This window comes from Schistocerca cancellata, unplaced genomic scaffold (assembly GCF_023864275.1).
Source record: "Schistocerca cancellata isolate TAMUIC-IGC-003103 unplaced genomic scaffold, iqSchCanc2.1 HiC_scaffold_1087, whole genome shotgun sequence".
Lineage (NCBI taxonomy): Eukaryota > Metazoa > Arthropoda > Insecta > Orthoptera > Acrididae > Schistocerca > Schistocerca cancellata.
The window spans coordinates 84,646-101,244 of NW_026047086.1; the positions used below are offsets into that span (position 1 = coordinate 84,646).

Here is a 16,599-nt window from a genome sequence, read left to right on the forward strand (position 1 = left end):
TGCAGTGCGGAAGCAAAACTTCGAGAAGACCAACTCTGAAGCCATCGGCGCGCTAGGAATTATTCCTCGCAAGAAGCGATCATGTAGGAAGAGCGAGCCGAGGGTGTCGCTCGACCACACAATAAATTTTTGCTTAATCCAAATTTGCAATACCGGTTCGACACTAGAATATGCGCCTTGGTTCTTCCAAAAGCGATAGTAAAAAGCACGTCGACCGCAGTGTCATTTAGGGTAGTGAGTCAGACATGGGGAGGATATAAGGCGGGTGGAATATGCAGCGACGGGGGGCATTGCAGGGCGGGCGCCGGCTTCTTGCGCTGCGGCGCGCCGGTGCCGGCGGCGGCCTGGCTGGGCTGCTGGTGCCTCCATGTAGAGCTGCCGCCGAGCCCAGGCACCGTGCCGCTAACGAAGCGATTGCCTTTGGTGACATCTTTTGCAATAACGACTGCGCGAATCGACGGTATCTCGTAAGGAAAGAAAGAGCAGCAGCTGCCGCCGAGCCCAGGCGCCGTGCCTTACACGCAGAAGGTCCCTGGTTCGATTGCGGGCGGAAACCCGTTTTCGTCGCACTCAGCAAGACACTTGCTACGATCTCTGCAGTGACCACTTAAATCAACTTCAAACGTTCCACCAGCAGGGTGCACATGGCTCAAATGAAACATGAAACTGTTTCAGAACTGGTTGTCGGATTTTAGCGCTGACTTGGAGGCCTGGAAATGCGCGAAACAGCCGCCGCCATGCGATTTGTTACCACACCGTTGTACAAAACGCAAGGGCTCGTCCGGGATTTGAACCCGGGACCTCCTGCACCCGAAGCAGGAATCATACCCCTAGACCAACGAGCCTGTCCGTTCCGAAAACGCACTGCATGTGAATGACGCCACCTTTGATGGTCTCACCCTGTAGGGCTGCAGCTCGCCCAGCGTTCTCCCTGTCTGTCGCGGTTGGATTGTTTTCATCGACGTCTTTTACTATAGGAACTTCACGAATCGGAGGGAGCTCGTAGCCGATGCCCTTTCTAACACAGAAGAAAAACTGTTGCTATTACGAGTCTCCGGGTGGTACACGAAAAGAACCGTCGTTTCCGTGGTGTAGCGGTTATCACGTCTGCTTTACACGCAGAAGGTCCCCGGTTCGATCCCGGGCGGGAACACAACAATTTTAATCTATATTTCGGATTTCATTTCCGAGATGACCTCACGTCCGCGTATGCAGAGACAAGCAATGTCGTATGCTAGACGGATAGGGCGTCATTTTACTGTCAAATACTGTTGCTCTCTTATTGCACCGGTATTTGGTAACTGGGAACGCCCCTAGCTCCATTATGGCTGGCAAAATTTATAATCCGGTTCTTCAGGGCTACTTCAAGTGCGCTTGCTAATGGCTTTCCTGAGCTCACCCTACTCGCCTTGTCACAGCTCTGTCAAAGTGTGATGCTAACTAATAATGAGAAACTCTTAGCCACTCTCAATCTCACATGCCACCACACCTTTGTTGTTGCCGTCGTTAGTAAGATGAGGGTAGACTGTCGCACAGTTAAGCTGAATCTCCACTCACGGTGCACATATTCCGCAAAGACAACCTTGCTTTCCGTTGCATGCAAAATTACCGTCTGCGTTTCTACCGAATTCCACCTACGTACTTTACTGGTGCCGCATTCTTGTTATATCTACGTGCTATAACAGGCGTCTACTCTTCATTGAGGAGCTGCAACCGGGGCTGAGTTCCACCTACTCTTCAGCACGGTCAAAATGGCAGGGCTCGTCCGGGATTTGAACCCGGGACCTCCTGCACCCAAAGCAGGAATCATACCCCTAGACCAACGAGCCACCTGCCTGGAGCATCAAGTTAATCCCAAGTAGTGGACCTCACAGGGAACACAAACTTTCACGTGAATTCGCAAGATAAACGCTTTCTGCAGGCAGCACTCACCAATGATGAGAAGAATATTAAAGGCAACGAATAAAAAGGGAAATAACTTCATCGAACACTGCTTATGAACAGCCGGCAGTGCTTCAGTTTCGGTATGTGGTTTCTCAGGGTTAAGAGAAGGCGAATGCACTAAACAAAAGAACATCGGGAAACCAAGCACCAACTCATAACGAAAAGATTGCACAATATACTGCAAGTAAAATTTCCACAAGACGGATACTGAAGACGCCGCAGACAAAAGAATTATTCTATGCAGTAACGATTATCTAGGAAGCATAAATTGCATGTGCTGCTCCACCACACAAATTCTTTTGATACTGTTTTACTTATTCTAAATTTTCATTGCCTGATCGTCTCTAGAATACTGTGTGGTATCCTGGTTTCCAACAGCGATAGTAGTAAGTCAATCGACTACAAAGTCTTTCAAAGTAGGCCAGACACAACAAAAAAACAATCGGAGTTGCGCGTAGCTCATGTCATTCTGCTTTCAAAGGTGAATCTTCGGCTGGGAGTAGTGGCGTACTCCTGTAATCCAAGCTACTGGGAGGCCGTTGTGTGGGAGAGATCTGGAAACAACTACAGATTCGGCCGTTCCATGAGCTCAGGAATGGCCGCGATGCCTTCATTGAGCTCTGCAGATCGACATATGACAGCGTGGAAATTTCGGCAAGCGGTGGCTAAGGGTTAAGAGAAGCCAAACGCACTAAACACTAGAAAGTCGGGAAACCGAAGCTCATAACGAAAAGATTGCGGAATGCAGTGCGGAAGCAAAACTTCGAGAAGACCAACTCTGAAGCCATCGGCGCGCTAGGAATTATTCCTCGCAAGAAGCGATCATGTAGGAAGAGCGAGCCGAGGGTGTCGCTCGACCACACAATAAATTTTTGCTTAATCCAAATTTGCAATACCGGTTCGACACTAGAATATGCGCCTTGGTTCTTCCAAAAGCGATAGTAAAAAGCACGTCGACCGCAGTGTCATTTAGGGTAGTGAGTCAGACATGGGGAGGATATAAGGCGGGTGGAATATGCAGCGACGGGGGGCATTGCAGGGCGGGCGCCGGCTTCTTGCGCTGCGGCGCGCCGGTGCCGGCGGCGGCCTGGCTGGGCTGCTGGTGCCTCCATGTAGAGCTGCCGCCGAGCCCAGGCACCGTGCCGCTAACGAAGCGATTGCCTTTGGTGACATCTTTTGCAATAACGACTGCGCGAATCGACGGTATCTCGTAAGGAAAGAAAGAGCAGCAGCTGCCGCCGAGCCCAGGCGCCGTGCCTAACACGCAGAAGGTCCCTGGTTCGATTGCGGGCGGAAACCCGTTTTCGTCGCACTCAGCAAGACACTTGCTACGATCTCTGCAGTGACCACTTAAATCAACTTCAAACGTTCCACCAGCAGGGTGCACATGGCTCAAATGAAACATGAAACTGTTTCAGAACTGGTTGTCGGATTTTAGCGCTGACTTGGAGGCCTGGAAATGCGCGAAACAGCCGCCGCCATGCGATTTGTTACCACACCGTTGTACAAAACGCAAGGGCTCGTCCGGGATTTGAACCCGGGACCTCCTGCACCCGAAGCAGGAATCATACCCCTAGACCAACGAGCCTGTCCGTTCCGAAAACGCACTGCATGTGAATGACGCCACCTTTGATGGTCTCACCCTGTAGGGCTGCAGCTCGCCCAGCGTTCTCCCTGTCTGTCGCGGTTGGATTGTTTTCATCGACGTCTTTTACTATAGGAACTTCACGAATCGGAGGGAGCTCGTAGCCGATGCCCTTTCTAACACAGAAGAAAAACTGTTGCTATTACGAGTCTCCGGGTGGTACACGAAAAGAACCGTCGTTTCCGTGGTGTAGCGGTTATCACGTCTGCTTTACACGCAGAAGGTCCCCGGTTCGATCCCGGGCGGGAACACAACAATTTTAATCTATATTTCGGATTTCATTTCCGAGATGACCTCACGTCCGCGTATGCAGAGACAAGCAATGTCGTATGCTAGACGGATAGGGCGTCATTTTACTGTCAAATACTGTTGCTCTCTTATTGCACCGGTATTTGGTAACTGGGAACGCCCCTAGCTCCATTATGGCTGGCAAAATTTATAATCCGGTTCTTCAGGGCTACTTCAAGTGCGCTTGCTAATGGCTTTCCTGAGCTCACCCTACTCGCCTTGTCACAGCTCTGTCAAAGTGTGATGCTAACTAATAATGAGAAACTCTTAGCCACTCTCAATCTCACATGCCACCACACCTTTGTTGTTGCCGTCGTTAGTAAGATGAGGGTAGACTGTCGCACAGTTAAGCTGAATCTCCACTCACGGTGCACATATTCCGCAAAGACAACCTTGCTTTCCGTTGCATGCAAAATTACCGTCTGCGTTTCTACCGAATTCCACCTACGTACTTTACTGGTGCCGCATTCTTGTTATATCTACGTGCTATAACAGGCGTCTACTCTTCATTGAGGAGCTGCAACCGGGGCTGAGTTCCACCTACTCTTCAGCACGGTCAAAATGGCAGGGCTCGTCCGGGATTTGAACCCGGGACCTCCTGCACCCAAAGCAGGAATCATACCCCTAGACCAACGAGCCACCTGCCTGGAGCATCAAGTTAATCCCAAGTAGTGGACCTCACAGGGAACACAAACTTTCACGTGAATTCGCAAGATAAACGCTTTCTGCAGGCAGCACTCACCAATGATGAGAAGAATATTAAAGGCAACGAATAAAAAGGGAAATAACTTCATCGAACACTGCTTATGAACAGCCGGCAGTGCTTCAGTTTCGGTATGTGGTTTCTCAGGGTTAAGAGAAGGCGAATGCACTAAACAAAAGAACATCGGGAAACCAAGCACCAACTCATAACGAAAAGATTGCACAATATACTGCAAGTAAAATTTCCACAAGACGGATACTGAAGACGCCGCAGACAAAAGAATTATTCTATGCAGTAACGATTATCTAGGAAGCATAAATTGCATGTGCTGCTCCACCACACAAATTCTTTTGATACTGTTTTACTTATTCTAAATTTTCATTGCCTGATCGTCTCTAGAATACTGTGTGGTATCCTGGTTTCCAACAGCGATAGTAGTAAGTCAATCGACTACAAAGTCTTTCAAAGTAGGCCAGACACAACAAAAAAACAATCGGAGTTGCGCGTAGCTCATGTCATTCTGCTTTCAAAGGTGAATCTTCGGCTGGGAGTAGTGGCGTACTCCTGTAATCCAAGCTACTGGGAGGCCGTTGTGTGGGAGAGATCTGGAAACAACTACAGATTCGGCCGTTCCATGAGCTCAGGAATGGCCGCGATGCCTTCATTGAGCTCTGCAGATCGACATATGACAGCGTGGAAATTTCGGCAAGCGGTGGCTAAGGGTTAAGAGAAGCCAAACGCACTAAACACTAGAAAGTCGGGAAACCGAAGCTCATAACGAAAAGATTGCGGAATGCAGTGCGGAAGCAAAACTTCGAGAAGACCAACTCTGAAGCCATCGGCGCGCTAGGAATTATTCCTCGCAAGAAGCGATCATGTAGGAAGAGCGAGCCGAGGGTGTCGCTCGACCACACAATAAATTTTTGCTTAATCCAAATTTGCAATACCGGTTCGACACTAGAATATGCGCCTTGGTTCTTCCAAAAGCGATAGTAAAAAGCACGTCGACCGCAGTGTCATTTAGGGTAGTGAGTCAGACATGGGGAGGGTATAAGGCGGGTGGAATATGCAGCGACGGGGGGCATTGCAGGGCGGGCGCCGGCTTCTTGCGCTGCGGCGCGCCGGTGCCGGCGGCGGCCTGGCTGGGCTGCTGGTGCCTCCATGTAGAGCTGCCGCCGAGCCCAGGCACCGTGCCGCTAACGAAGCGATTGCCTTTGGTGACATCTTTTGCAATAACGACTGCGCGAATCGACGGTATCTCGTAAGGAAAGAAAGAGCAGCAGCTGCCGCCGAGCCCAGGCGCCGTGCCTAACACGCAGAAGGTCCCTGGTTCGATTGCGGGCGGAAACCCGTTTTCGTCGCACTCAGCAAGACACTTGCTACGATCTCTGCAGTGACCACTTAAATCAACTTCAAACGTTCCACCAGCAGGGTGCACATGGCTCAAATGAAACATGAAACTGTTTCAGAACTGGTTGTCGGATTTTAGCGCTGACTTGGAGGCCTGGAAATGCGCGAAACAGCCGCCGCCATGCGATTTGTTACCACACCGTTGTACAAAACGCAAGGGCTCGTCCGGGATTTGAACCCGGGACCTCCTGCACCCGAAGCAGGAATCATACCCCTAGACCAACGAGCCTGTCCGTTCCGAAAACGCACTGCATGTGAATGACGCCACCTTTGATGGTCTCACCCTGTAGGGCTGCAGCTCGCCCAGCGTTCTCCCTGTCTGTCGCGGTTGGATTGTTTTCATCGACGTCTTTTACTATAGGAACTTCACGAATCGGAGGGAGCTCGTAGCCGATGCCCTTTCTAACACAGAAGAAAAACTGTTGCTATTACGAGTCTCCGGGTGGTACACGAAAAGAACCGTCGTTTCCGTGGTGTAGCGGTTATCACGTCTGCTTTACACGCAGAAGGTCCCCGGTTCGATCCCGGGCGGGAACACAACAATTTTAATCTATATTTCGGATTTCATTTCCGAGATGACCTCACGTCCGCGTATGCAGAGACAAGCAATGTCGTATGCTAGACGGATAGGGCGTCATTTTACTGTCAAATACTGTTGCTCTCTTATTGCACCGGTATTTGGTAACTGGGAACGCCCCTAGCTCCATTATGGCTGGCAAAATTTATAATCCGGTTCTTCAGGGCTACTTCAAGTGCGCTTGCTAATGGCTTTCCTGAGCTCACCCTACTCGCCTTGTCACAGCTCTGTCAAAGTGTGATGCTAACTAATAATGAGAAACTCTTAGCCACTCTCAATCTCACATGCCACCACACCTTTGTTGTTGCCGTCGTTAGTAAGATGAGGGTAGACTGTCGCACAGTTAAGCTGAATCTCCACTCACGGTGCACATATTCCGCAAAGACAACCTTGCTTTCCGTTGCATGCAAAATTACCGTCTGCGTTTCTACCGAATTCCACCTACGTACTTTACTGGTGCCGCATTCTTGTTATATCCACGTGCTATAACAGGCGTCTACTCTTCATTGAGGAGCTGCAACCGGGGCTGAGTTCCACCTACTCTTCAGCACGGTCAAAATGGCAGGGCTCGTCCGGGATTTGAACCCGGGACCTCCTGCACCCAAAGCAGGAATCATACCCCTAGACCAACGAGCCACCCGCCTGGAGCATCAAGTTAATCCCAAGTAGTGGACCTCACAGGGAACACAAACTTTCACGTGAATTCGCAAGATAAACGCTTTCTGCAGGCAGCACTCACCAATGATGAGAAGAATATTAAAGGCAACGAATAAAAAGGGAAATAACTTCATCGAACACTGCTTATGAACAGCCGGCAGTGCTTCAGTTTCGGTATGTGGTTTCTCAGGGTTAAGAGAAGGCGAATGCACTAAACAAAAGAACATCGGGAAACCAAGCACCAACTCATAACGAAAAGATTGCACAATATACTGCAAGTAAAATTTCCACAAGACGGATACTGAAGACGCCGCAGACAAAAGAATTATTCTATGCAGTAACGATTATCTAGGAAGCATAAATTGCATGTGCTGCTCCACCACACAAATTCTTTTGATACTGTTTTACTTATTCTAAATTTTCATTGCCTGATCGTCTCTAGAATACTGTGTGGTATCCTGGTTTCCAACAGCGATAGTAGTAAGTAAATCGACTACAAAGTCTTTCAAAGTAGGCCAGACACAACAAAAAAACAATCGGAGTTGCGCGTAGCTCATGTCATTCTGCTTTCAAAGGTGAATCTGCGGCTGGGAGTAGTGGCGTACTCCTGTAATCCAAGCTACTGGGAGGCCGTTGTGTGGGAGAGATCTGGAAACAACTACAGATTCGGCCGTTCCATGAGCTCAGGAATGGCCGCGATGCCTTCATTGAGCTCTGCAGATCGACATATGACAGCGTGGAAATTTCGGCAAGCGGTGGCTAAGGGTTAAGAGAAGCCAAACGCACTAAACACTAGAAAGTCGGGAAACCGAAGCTCATAACGAAAAGATTGCGGAATGCAGTGCGGAAGCAAAACTTCGAGAAGACCAACTCTGAAGCCATCGGCGCGCTAGGAATTATTCCTCGCAAGAAGCGATCATGTAGGAAGAGCGAGCCGAGGGTGTCGCTCGACCACACAATAAATTTTTGCTTAATCCAAATTTGCAATACCGGTTCGACACTAGAATATGCGCCTTGGTTCTTCCAAAAGCGATAGTAAAAAGCACGTCGACCGCAGTGTCATTTAGGGTAGTGAGTCAGACATGGGGAGGATATAAGGCGGGTGGAATATGCAGCGACGGGGGGCATTGCAGGGCGGGCGCCGGCTTCTTGCGCTGCGGCGCGCCGGTGCCGGCGGCGGCCTGGCTGGGCTGCTGGTGCCTCCATGTAGAGCTGCCGCTGCCGCCGAGCCCAGGCACCGTGCCGCTAACGAAGCGATTGCCTTTGGTGACATCTTTTGCAATAACGACTGCGCGAATCGACGGTATCTCGTAAGGAAAGAAAGAGCAGCAGCTGCCGCCGAGCCCAGGCGCCGTGCCTAACACGCAGAAGGTCCCTGGTTCGATTGCGGGCGGAAACCCGTTTTCGTCGCACTTAGCAAGACACTTGCTACGATCTCTGCAGTGACCACTTAAATCAACTTCAAACGTTCCACCAGCAGGGTGCACATGGCTCAAATGAAACATGAAACTGTTTCAGAACTGGTTGTCGGATTTTAGCGCTGACTTGGAGGCCTGGAAATGCGCGAAACAGCCGCCGCCATGCGATTTGTTACCACACCGTTGTACAAAACGCAAGGGCTCGTCCGGGATTTGAACCCGGGACCTCCTGCACCCGAAGCAGGAATCATACCCCTAGACCAACGAGCCTGTCCGTTCCGAAAACGCACTGCATGTGAATGACGCCACCTTTGATGGTCTCACCCTGTAGGGCTGCAGCTCGCCCAGCGTTCTCCCTGTCTGTCGCGGTTGGATTGTTTTCATCGACGTCTTTTACTATAGGAACTTCACGAATCGGAGGGAGCTCGTAGCCGATGCCCTTTCTAACACAGAAGAAAAACTGTTGCTATTACGAGTCTCCGGGTGGTACACGTAAAGAACCGTCGTTTCCGTGGTGTAGCGGTTATCACGTCTGCTTTACACGCAGAAGGTCCCCGGTTCGATCCCGGGCGGGAACACAACAATTTTAATCTATATTTCGGATTTCATTTCCGAGATGACCTCACGTCCGCGTATGCAGAGACAAGCAATGTCGTATGCTAGACGGATAGGGCGTCATTTTACTGTCAAATACTGTTGCTCTCTTATTGCACCGGTATTTGGTAACTGGGAACGCCCCTAGCTCCATTATGGCTGGCAAAATTTATAATCCGGTTCTTCAGGGCTACTTCAAGTGCGCTTGCTAATGGCTTTCCTGAGCTCACCCTACTCGCCTTGTCACAGCTCTGTCAAAGTGTGATGCTAACTAATAATGAGAAACTCTTAGCCACTCTCAATCTCACATGCCACCACACCTTTGTTGTTGCCGTCGTTAGTAAGATGAGGGTAGACTGTCGCACAGTTAAGCTGAATCTCCACTCACGGTGCACATATTCCGCAAAGACAACCTTGCTTTCCGTTGCATGCAAAATTACCGTCTGCGTTTCTACCGAATTCCACCTACGTACTTTACTGGTGCCGCATTCTTGTTATATCCACGTGCTATAACAGGTGTCTACTCTTCATTGAGGAGCTGCAACCGGGGCTGAGTTCCACCTACTCTTCAGCACGGTCAAAATGGCAGGGCTCGTCCGGGATTTGAACCCGGGACCTCCTGCACCCAAAGCAGGAATCATACCCCTAGACCAACGAGCCACCTGCCTGGAGCATCAAGTTAATCCCAAGTAGTGGACCTCACAGGGAACACAAACTTTCACGTGAATTCGCAAGATAAACGCTTTCTGCAGGCAGCACTCACCAATGATGAGAAGAATATTAAAGGCAACGAATAAAAAGGGAAATAACTTCATCGAACACTGCTTATGAACAGCCGGCAGTGCTTCAGTTTCGGTATGTGGTTTCTCAGGGTTAAGAGAAGGCGAATGCACTAAACAAAAGAACATCGGGAAACCAAGCACCAACTCATAACGAAAAGATTGCACAATATACTGCAAGTAAAATTTCCACAAGACGGATACTGAAGACGCCGCAGACAAAAGAATTATTCTATGCAGTAACGATTATCTAGGAAGCATAAATTGCATGTGCTGCTCCACCACACAAATTCTTTTGATACTGTTTTACTTATTCTAAATTTTCATTGCCTGATCGTCTCTAGAATACTGTGTGGTATCCTGGTTTCCAACAGCGATAGTAGTAAGTAAATCGACTACAAAGTCTTTCAAAGTAGGCCAGACACAACAAAAAAACAATCGGAGTTGCGCGTAGCTCATGTCATTCTGCTTTCAAAGGTGAATCTGCGGCTGGGAGTAGTGGCGTACTCCTGTAATCCAAGCTACTGGGAGGCCGTTGTGTGGGAGAGATCTGGAAACAACTACAGATTCGGCCGTTCCATGAGCTCAGGAATGGCCGCGATGCCTTCATTGAGCTCTGCAGATCGACATATGACAGCGTGGAAATTTCGGCAAGCGGTGGCTAAGGGTTAAGAGAAGCCAAACGCACTAAACACTAGAAAGTCGGGAAACCGAAGCTCATAACGAAAAGATTGCGGAATGCAGTGCGGAAGCAAAACTTCGAGAAGACCAACTCTGAAGCCATCGGCGCGCTAGGAATTATTCCTCGCAAGAAGCGATCATGTAGGAAGAGCGAGCCGAGGGTGTCGCTCGACCACACAATAAATTTTTGCTTAATCCAAATTTGCAATACCGGTTCGACACTAGAATATGCGCCTTGGTTCTTCCAAAAGCGATAGTAAAAAGCACGTCGACCGCAGTGTCATTTAGGGTAGTGAGTCAGACATGGGGAGGATATAAGGCGGGTGGAATATGCAGCGACAGGGGGCATTGCAGGGCGGGCGCCGGCTTCTTGCGCTGCGGCGCGCCGGTGCCGGCGGCGGCCTGGCTGGGCTGCTGGTGCCTCCATGTAGAGCTGCCGCCGAGCCCAGGCACCGTGCCGCTAACGAAGCGATTGCCTTTGGTGACATCTTTTGCAATAACGACTGCGCGAATCGACGGTATCTCGTAAGGAAAGAAAGAGCAGCAGCTGCCGCCGAGCCCAGGCGCCGTGCCTAACACGCAGAAGGTCCCTGGTTCGATTGCGGGCGGAAACCCGTTTCCGTCGCACTCAGCAAGACACTTGCTACGATCTCTGCAGTGACCACTTAAATCAACTTCAAACGTTCCACCAGCAGGGTGCACATGGCTCAAATGAAACATGAAACTGTTTCAGAACTGGTTGTCGGATTTTAGCGCTGACTTGGAGGCCTGGAAATGCGCGAAACAGCCGCCGCCATGCGATTTGTTACCACACCGTTGTACAAAACGCAAGGGCTCGTCCGGGATTTGAACCCGGGACCTCCTGCACCCGAAGCAGGAATCATACCCCTAGACCAACGAGCCTGTCCGTTCCGAAAACGCACTGCATGTGAATGACGCCACCTTTGATGGTCTCACCCTGTAGGGCTGCAGCTCGCCCAGCGTTCTCCCTGTCTGTCGCGGTTGGATTGTTTTCATCGACGTCTTTTACTATAGGAACTTCACGAATCGGAGGGAGCTCGTAGCCGATGCCCTTTCTAACACAGAAGAAAAACTGTTGCTATTACGAGTCTCCGGGTGGTACACGAAAAGAACCGTCGTTTCCGTGGTGTAGCGGTTATCACGTCTGCTTTACACGCAGAAGGTCCCCGGTTCGATCCCGGGCGGGAACACAACAATTTTAATCTATATTTCGGATTTCATTTCCGAGATGACCTCACGTCCGCGTATGCAGAGACAAGCAATGTCGTATGCTAGACGGATAGGGCGTCATTTTACTGTCAAATACTGTTGCTCTCTTATTGCACCGGTATTTGGTAACTGGGAACGCCCCTAGCTCCATTATGGCTGGCAAAATTTATAATCCGGTTCTTCAGGGCTACTTCAAGTGCGCTTGCTAATGGCTTTCCTGAGCTCACCCTACTCGCCTTGTCACAGCTCTGTCAAAGTGTGATGCTAACTAATAATGAGAAACTCTTAGCCACTCTCAATCTCACATGCCACCACACCTTTGTTGTTGCCGTCGTTAGTAAGATGAGGGTAGACTGTCGCACAGTTAAGCTGAATCTCCACTCACGGTGCACATATTCCGCAAAGACAACCTTGCTTTCCGTTGCATGCAAAATTACCGTCTGCGTTTCTACCGAATTCCACCTACGTACTTTACTGGTGCCGCATTCTTGTTATATCCACGTGCTATAACAGGCGTCTACTCTTCATTGAGGAGCTGCAACCGGGGCTGAGTTCCACCTACTCTTCAGCACGGTCAAAATGGCAGGGCTCGTCCGGGATTTGAACCCGGGACCTCCTGCACCCAAAGCAGGAATCATACCCCTAGACCAACGAGCCACCCGCCTGGAGCATCAAGTTAATCCCAAGTAGTGGACCTCACAGGGAACACAAACTTTCACGTGAATTCGCAAGATAAACGCTTTCTGCAGGCAGCACTCACCAATGATGAGAAGAATATTAAAGGCAACGAATAAAAAGGGAAATAACTTCATCGAACACTGCTTATGAACAGCCGGCAGTGCTTCAGTTTCGGTATGTGGTTTCTCAGGGTTAAGAGAAGGCGAATGCACTAAACAAAAGAACATCGGGAAACCAAGCACCAACTCATAACGAAAAGATTGCACAATATACTGCAAGTAAAATTTCCACAAGACGGATACTGAAGACGCCGCAGACAAAAGAATTATTCTATGCAGTAACGATTATCTAGGAAGCATAAATTGCATGTGCTGCTCCACCACACAAATTCTTTTGATACTGTTTTACTTATTCTAAATTTTCATTGCCTGATCGTCTCTAGAATACTGTGTGGTATCCTGGTTTCCAACAGCGATAGTAGTAAGTAAATCGACTACAAAGTCTTTCAAAGTAGGCCAGACACAACAAAAAAACAATCGGAGTTGCGCGTAGCTCATGTCATTCTGCTTTCAAAGGTGAATCTGCGGCTGGGAGTAGTGGCGTACTCCTGTAATCCAAGCTACTGGGAGGCCGTTGTGTGGGAGAGATCTGGAAACAACTACAGATTCGGCCGTTCCATGAGCTCATGAATGGCCGCGATGCCTTCATTGAGCTCTGCAGATCGACATATGACAGCGTGGAAATTTCGGCAAGCGGTGTCTAAGGGTTAAGAGAAGCCAAACGCACTAAACACTAGAAAGTCGGGAAACCGAAGCTCATAACGAAAAGATTGCGGAATGCAGTGCGGAAGCAAAACTTCGAGAAGACCAACTCTGAAGCCATCGGCGCGCTAGGAATTATTCCTCGCAAGAAGCGATCATGTAGGAAGAGCGAGCCGAGGGTGTCGCTCGACCACACAATAAATTTTTGCTTAATCCAAATTTGCAATACCGGTTCGACACTAGAATATGCGCCTTGGTTCTTCCAAAAGCGATAGTAAAAAGCACGTCGACCGCAGTGTCATTTAGGGTAGTGAGTCAGACATGGGGAGGATATAAGGCGGGTGGAATATGCAGCGACGGGGGGCATTGCAGGGCGGGCGCCGGCTTCCTGCGCTGCGGCGCGCCGGTGCCGGCGGCGGCCTGGCTGGGCTGCTGGTGCCTCCATGTAGAGCTGCCGCCGAGCCCAGGCACCGTGCCGCTAACGAAGCGATTGCCTTTGGTGACATCTTTTGCAATAACGACTGTGCGAATCGACGGTATCTCGTAAGGAAAGAAAGAGCAGCAGCTGCCGCCGAGCCCAGGCGCCGTGCCTTACACGCAGAAGGTCCCTGGTTCGATTGCGGGCGGAAACCCGTTTTCGTCGCACTCAGCAAGACACTTGCTACGATCTCTGCAGTGACCACTTAAATCAACTTCAAACGTTCCACCAGCAGGGTGCACATGGCTCAAATGAAACATGAAACTGTTTCAGAACTGGTTGTCGGATTTTAGCGCTGACTTGGAGGCCTGGAAATGCGCGAAACAGCCGCCGCCATGCGATTTGTTACCACACCGTTGTACAAAACGCAAGGGCTCGTCCGGGATTTGAACCCGGGACCTCCTGCACCCGAAGCAGGAATCATACCCCTAGACCAACGAGCCTGTCCGTTCCGAAAACGCACTGCATGTGAATGACGCCACCTTTGATGGTCTCACCCTGTAGGGCTGCAGCTCGCCCAGCGTTCTCCCTGTCTGTCGCGGTTGGATTGTTTTCATCGACGTCTTTTACTATAGGAACTTCACGAATCGGAGGGAGCTCGTAGCCGATGCCCTTTCTAACACAGAAGAAAAACTGTTGCTATTACGAGTCTCCGGGTGGTACACGAAAAGAACCGTCGTTTCCGTGGTGTAGCGGTTATCACGTCTGCTTTACACGCAGAAGGTCCCCGGTTCGATCCCGGGCGGGAACACAACAATTTTAATCTATATTTCGGATTTCATTTCCGAGATGACCTCACGTCCGCGTATGCAGAGACAAGCAATGTCGTATGCTAGACGGATAGGGCGTCATTTTACTGTCAAATACTGTTGCTCTCTTATTGCACCGGTATTTGGTAACTGGGAACGCCCCTAGCTCCATTATGGCTGGCAAAATTTATAATCCGGTTCTTCAGGGCTACTTCAAGTGCGCTTGCTAATGGCTTTCCTGAGCTCACCCTACTCGCCTTGTCACAGCTCTGTCAAAGTGTGATGCTAACTAATAATGAGAAACTCTTAGCCACTCTCAATCTCACATGCCACCACACCTTTGTTGTTGCCGTCGTTAGTAAGATGAGGGTAGACTGTCGCACAGTTAAGCTGAATCTCCACTCACGGTGCACATATTCCGCAAAGACAACCTTGCTTTCCGTTGCATGCAAAATTACCGTCTGCGTTTCTACCGAATTCCACCTACGTACTTTACTGGTGCCGCATTCTTGTTATATCCACGTGCTATAACAGGCGTCTACTCTTCATTGAGGAGCTGCAACCGGGGCTGAGTTCCACCTACTCTTCAGCACGGTCAAAATGGCAGGGCTCGTCCGGGATTTGAACCCGGGACCTCCTGCACCCAAAGCAGGAATCATACCCCTAGACCAACGAGCCACCTGCCTGGAGCATCAAGTTAATCCCAAGTAGTGGACCTCACAGGGAACACAAACTTTCACGTGAATTCGCAAGATAAACGCTCTCTGCAGGCAGCACTCACCAATGATGAGAAGAATATTAAAGGCAACGAATAAAAAGGGAAATAACTTCATCGAACACTGCTTATGAACAGCCGGCAGTGCTTCAGTTTCGGTATGTGGTTTCTCAGGGTTAAGAGAAGGCGAATGCACTAAACAAAAGAACATCGGGAAACCAAGCACCAACTCATAACGAAAAGATTGCACAATATACTGCAAGTAAAATTTCCACAAGACGGATACTGAAGACGCCGCAGACAAAAGAATTATTCTATGCAGTAACGATTATCTAGGAAGCATAAATTGCATGTGCTGCTCCACCACACAAATTCTTTTGATACTGTTTTACTTATTCTAAATTTTCATTGCCTGATCGTCTCTAGAATACTGTGTGGTATCCTGGTTTCCAACAGCGATAGTAGTAAGTAAATCGACTACAAAGTCTTTCAAAGTAGGCCAGACACAACAAAAAAACAATCGGAGTTGCGCGTAGCTCATGTCATTCTGCTTTCAAAGGTGAATCTGCGGCTGGGAGTAGTGGCGTACTCCTGTAATCCAAGCTACTGGGAGGCCGTTGTGTGGGAGAGATCTGGAAACAACTACAGATTCGGCCGTTCCATGAGCTCATGAATGGCCGCGATGCCTTCATTGAGCTCTGCAGATCGACATATGACAGCGTGGAAATTTCGGCAAGCGGTGTCTAAGGGTTAAGAGAAGCCAAACGCACTAAACACTAGAAAGTCGGGAAACCGAAGCTCATAACGAAAAGATTGCGGAATGCAGTGCGGAAGCAAAACTTCGAGAAGACCAACTCTGAAGCCATCGGCGCGCTAGGAATTATTCCTCGCAAGAAGCGATCATGTAGGAAGAGCGAGCCGAGGGTGTCGCTCGACCACACAATAAATTTTTGCTTAATCCAAATTTGCAATACCGGTTCGACACTAGAATATGCGCCTTGGTTCTTCCAAAAGCGATAGTAAAAAGCACGTCGACCGCAGTGTCATTTAGGGTAGTGAGTCAGACATGGGGAGGATATAAGGCGGGTGGAATATGCAGCGACGGGGGGCATTGCAGGGCGGGCGCCGGCTTCCTGCGCTGCGGCGCGCCGGTGCCGGCGGCGGCCTGGCTGGGCTGCTGGTGCCTCCATGTAGAGCTGCCGCCGAGCCCAGGCACCGTGCCGCTAACGAAGCGATTGCCTTTGGTGACATCTTTTGCAATAACGACTGTGCGAATCGACGGTATCTCGTAA

General features: G+C 49.8%; 18 non-coding genes across 18 annotated transcripts; 6 read left to right on the forward strand and 12 right to left on the reverse strand.

Moving 5' to 3' along the window:
• Positions 1–773: 773 nt before the first annotated feature.
• On the reverse strand, positions 774–845 carry Trnap-cgg (transfer RNA proline (anticodon CGG)). The gene has a single exon. It is a non-coding gene; the product is annotated as a tRNA-Pro (tRNA).
• A 235-nt stretch (positions 846–1,080) lies between these two features.
• Trnav-uac (transfer RNA valine (anticodon UAC)) lies at positions 1,081–1,153 on the forward strand. Its single transcript has one exon. It is a non-coding gene; the product is annotated as a tRNA-Val (tRNA).
• Positions 1,154–1,757: 604 nt separating this feature from the next.
• Trnap-ugg (transfer RNA proline (anticodon UGG)) lies at positions 1,758–1,829 on the reverse strand. Its single transcript has one exon. It is a non-coding gene; the product is annotated as a tRNA-Pro (tRNA).
• A 1,631-nt stretch (positions 1,830–3,460) lies between these two features.
• Trnap-cgg (transfer RNA proline (anticodon CGG)) lies at positions 3,461–3,532 on the reverse strand. Its single transcript has one exon. It is a non-coding gene; the product is annotated as a tRNA-Pro (tRNA).
• A 235-nt stretch (positions 3,533–3,767) lies between these two features.
• Trnav-uac (transfer RNA valine (anticodon UAC)) lies at positions 3,768–3,840 on the forward strand. Its single transcript has one exon. It is a non-coding gene; the product is annotated as a tRNA-Val (tRNA).
• A 604-nt stretch (positions 3,841–4,444) lies between these two features.
• Positions 4,445–4,516, reverse strand: Trnap-ugg (transfer RNA proline (anticodon UGG)). The gene has a single exon. It is a non-coding gene; the product is annotated as a tRNA-Pro (tRNA).
• Positions 4,517–6,147: 1,631 nt separating this feature from the next.
• Positions 6,148–6,219, reverse strand: Trnap-cgg (transfer RNA proline (anticodon CGG)). The gene has a single exon. It is a non-coding gene; the product is annotated as a tRNA-Pro (tRNA).
• A 235-nt stretch (positions 6,220–6,454) lies between these two features.
• On the forward strand, positions 6,455–6,527 carry Trnav-uac (transfer RNA valine (anticodon UAC)). Its single transcript has one exon. It is a non-coding gene; the product is annotated as a tRNA-Val (tRNA).
• A 604-nt stretch (positions 6,528–7,131) lies between these two features.
• On the reverse strand, positions 7,132–7,203 carry Trnap-ugg (transfer RNA proline (anticodon UGG)). Its single transcript has one exon. It is a non-coding gene; the product is annotated as a tRNA-Pro (tRNA).
• A 1,637-nt stretch (positions 7,204–8,840) lies between these two features.
• Trnap-cgg (transfer RNA proline (anticodon CGG)) lies at positions 8,841–8,912 on the reverse strand. Its single transcript has one exon. It is a non-coding gene; the product is annotated as a tRNA-Pro (tRNA).
• A 235-nt stretch (positions 8,913–9,147) lies between these two features.
• On the forward strand, positions 9,148–9,220 carry Trnav-uac (transfer RNA valine (anticodon UAC)). The gene has a single exon. It is a non-coding gene; the product is annotated as a tRNA-Val (tRNA).
• Positions 9,221–9,824: 604 nt separating this feature from the next.
• Positions 9,825–9,896, reverse strand: Trnap-ugg (transfer RNA proline (anticodon UGG)). Its single transcript has one exon. It is a non-coding gene; the product is annotated as a tRNA-Pro (tRNA).
• Positions 9,897–11,527: 1,631 nt separating this feature from the next.
• Positions 11,528–11,599, reverse strand: Trnap-cgg (transfer RNA proline (anticodon CGG)). The gene has a single exon. It is a non-coding gene; the product is annotated as a tRNA-Pro (tRNA).
• A 235-nt stretch (positions 11,600–11,834) lies between these two features.
• On the forward strand, positions 11,835–11,907 carry Trnav-uac (transfer RNA valine (anticodon UAC)). The gene has a single exon. It is a non-coding gene; the product is annotated as a tRNA-Val (tRNA).
• A 604-nt stretch (positions 11,908–12,511) lies between these two features.
• Trnap-ugg (transfer RNA proline (anticodon UGG)) lies at positions 12,512–12,583 on the reverse strand. The gene has a single exon. It is a non-coding gene; the product is annotated as a tRNA-Pro (tRNA).
• A 1,631-nt stretch (positions 12,584–14,214) lies between these two features.
• On the reverse strand, positions 14,215–14,286 carry Trnap-cgg (transfer RNA proline (anticodon CGG)). The gene has a single exon. It is a non-coding gene; the product is annotated as a tRNA-Pro (tRNA).
• A 235-nt stretch (positions 14,287–14,521) lies between these two features.
• On the forward strand, positions 14,522–14,594 carry Trnav-uac (transfer RNA valine (anticodon UAC)). Its single transcript has one exon. It is a non-coding gene; the product is annotated as a tRNA-Val (tRNA).
• A 604-nt stretch (positions 14,595–15,198) lies between these two features.
• Positions 15,199–15,270, reverse strand: Trnap-ugg (transfer RNA proline (anticodon UGG)). The gene has a single exon. It is a non-coding gene; the product is annotated as a tRNA-Pro (tRNA).
• Between the last annotated feature and the right edge of the window lie 1,329 nt (positions 15,271–16,599).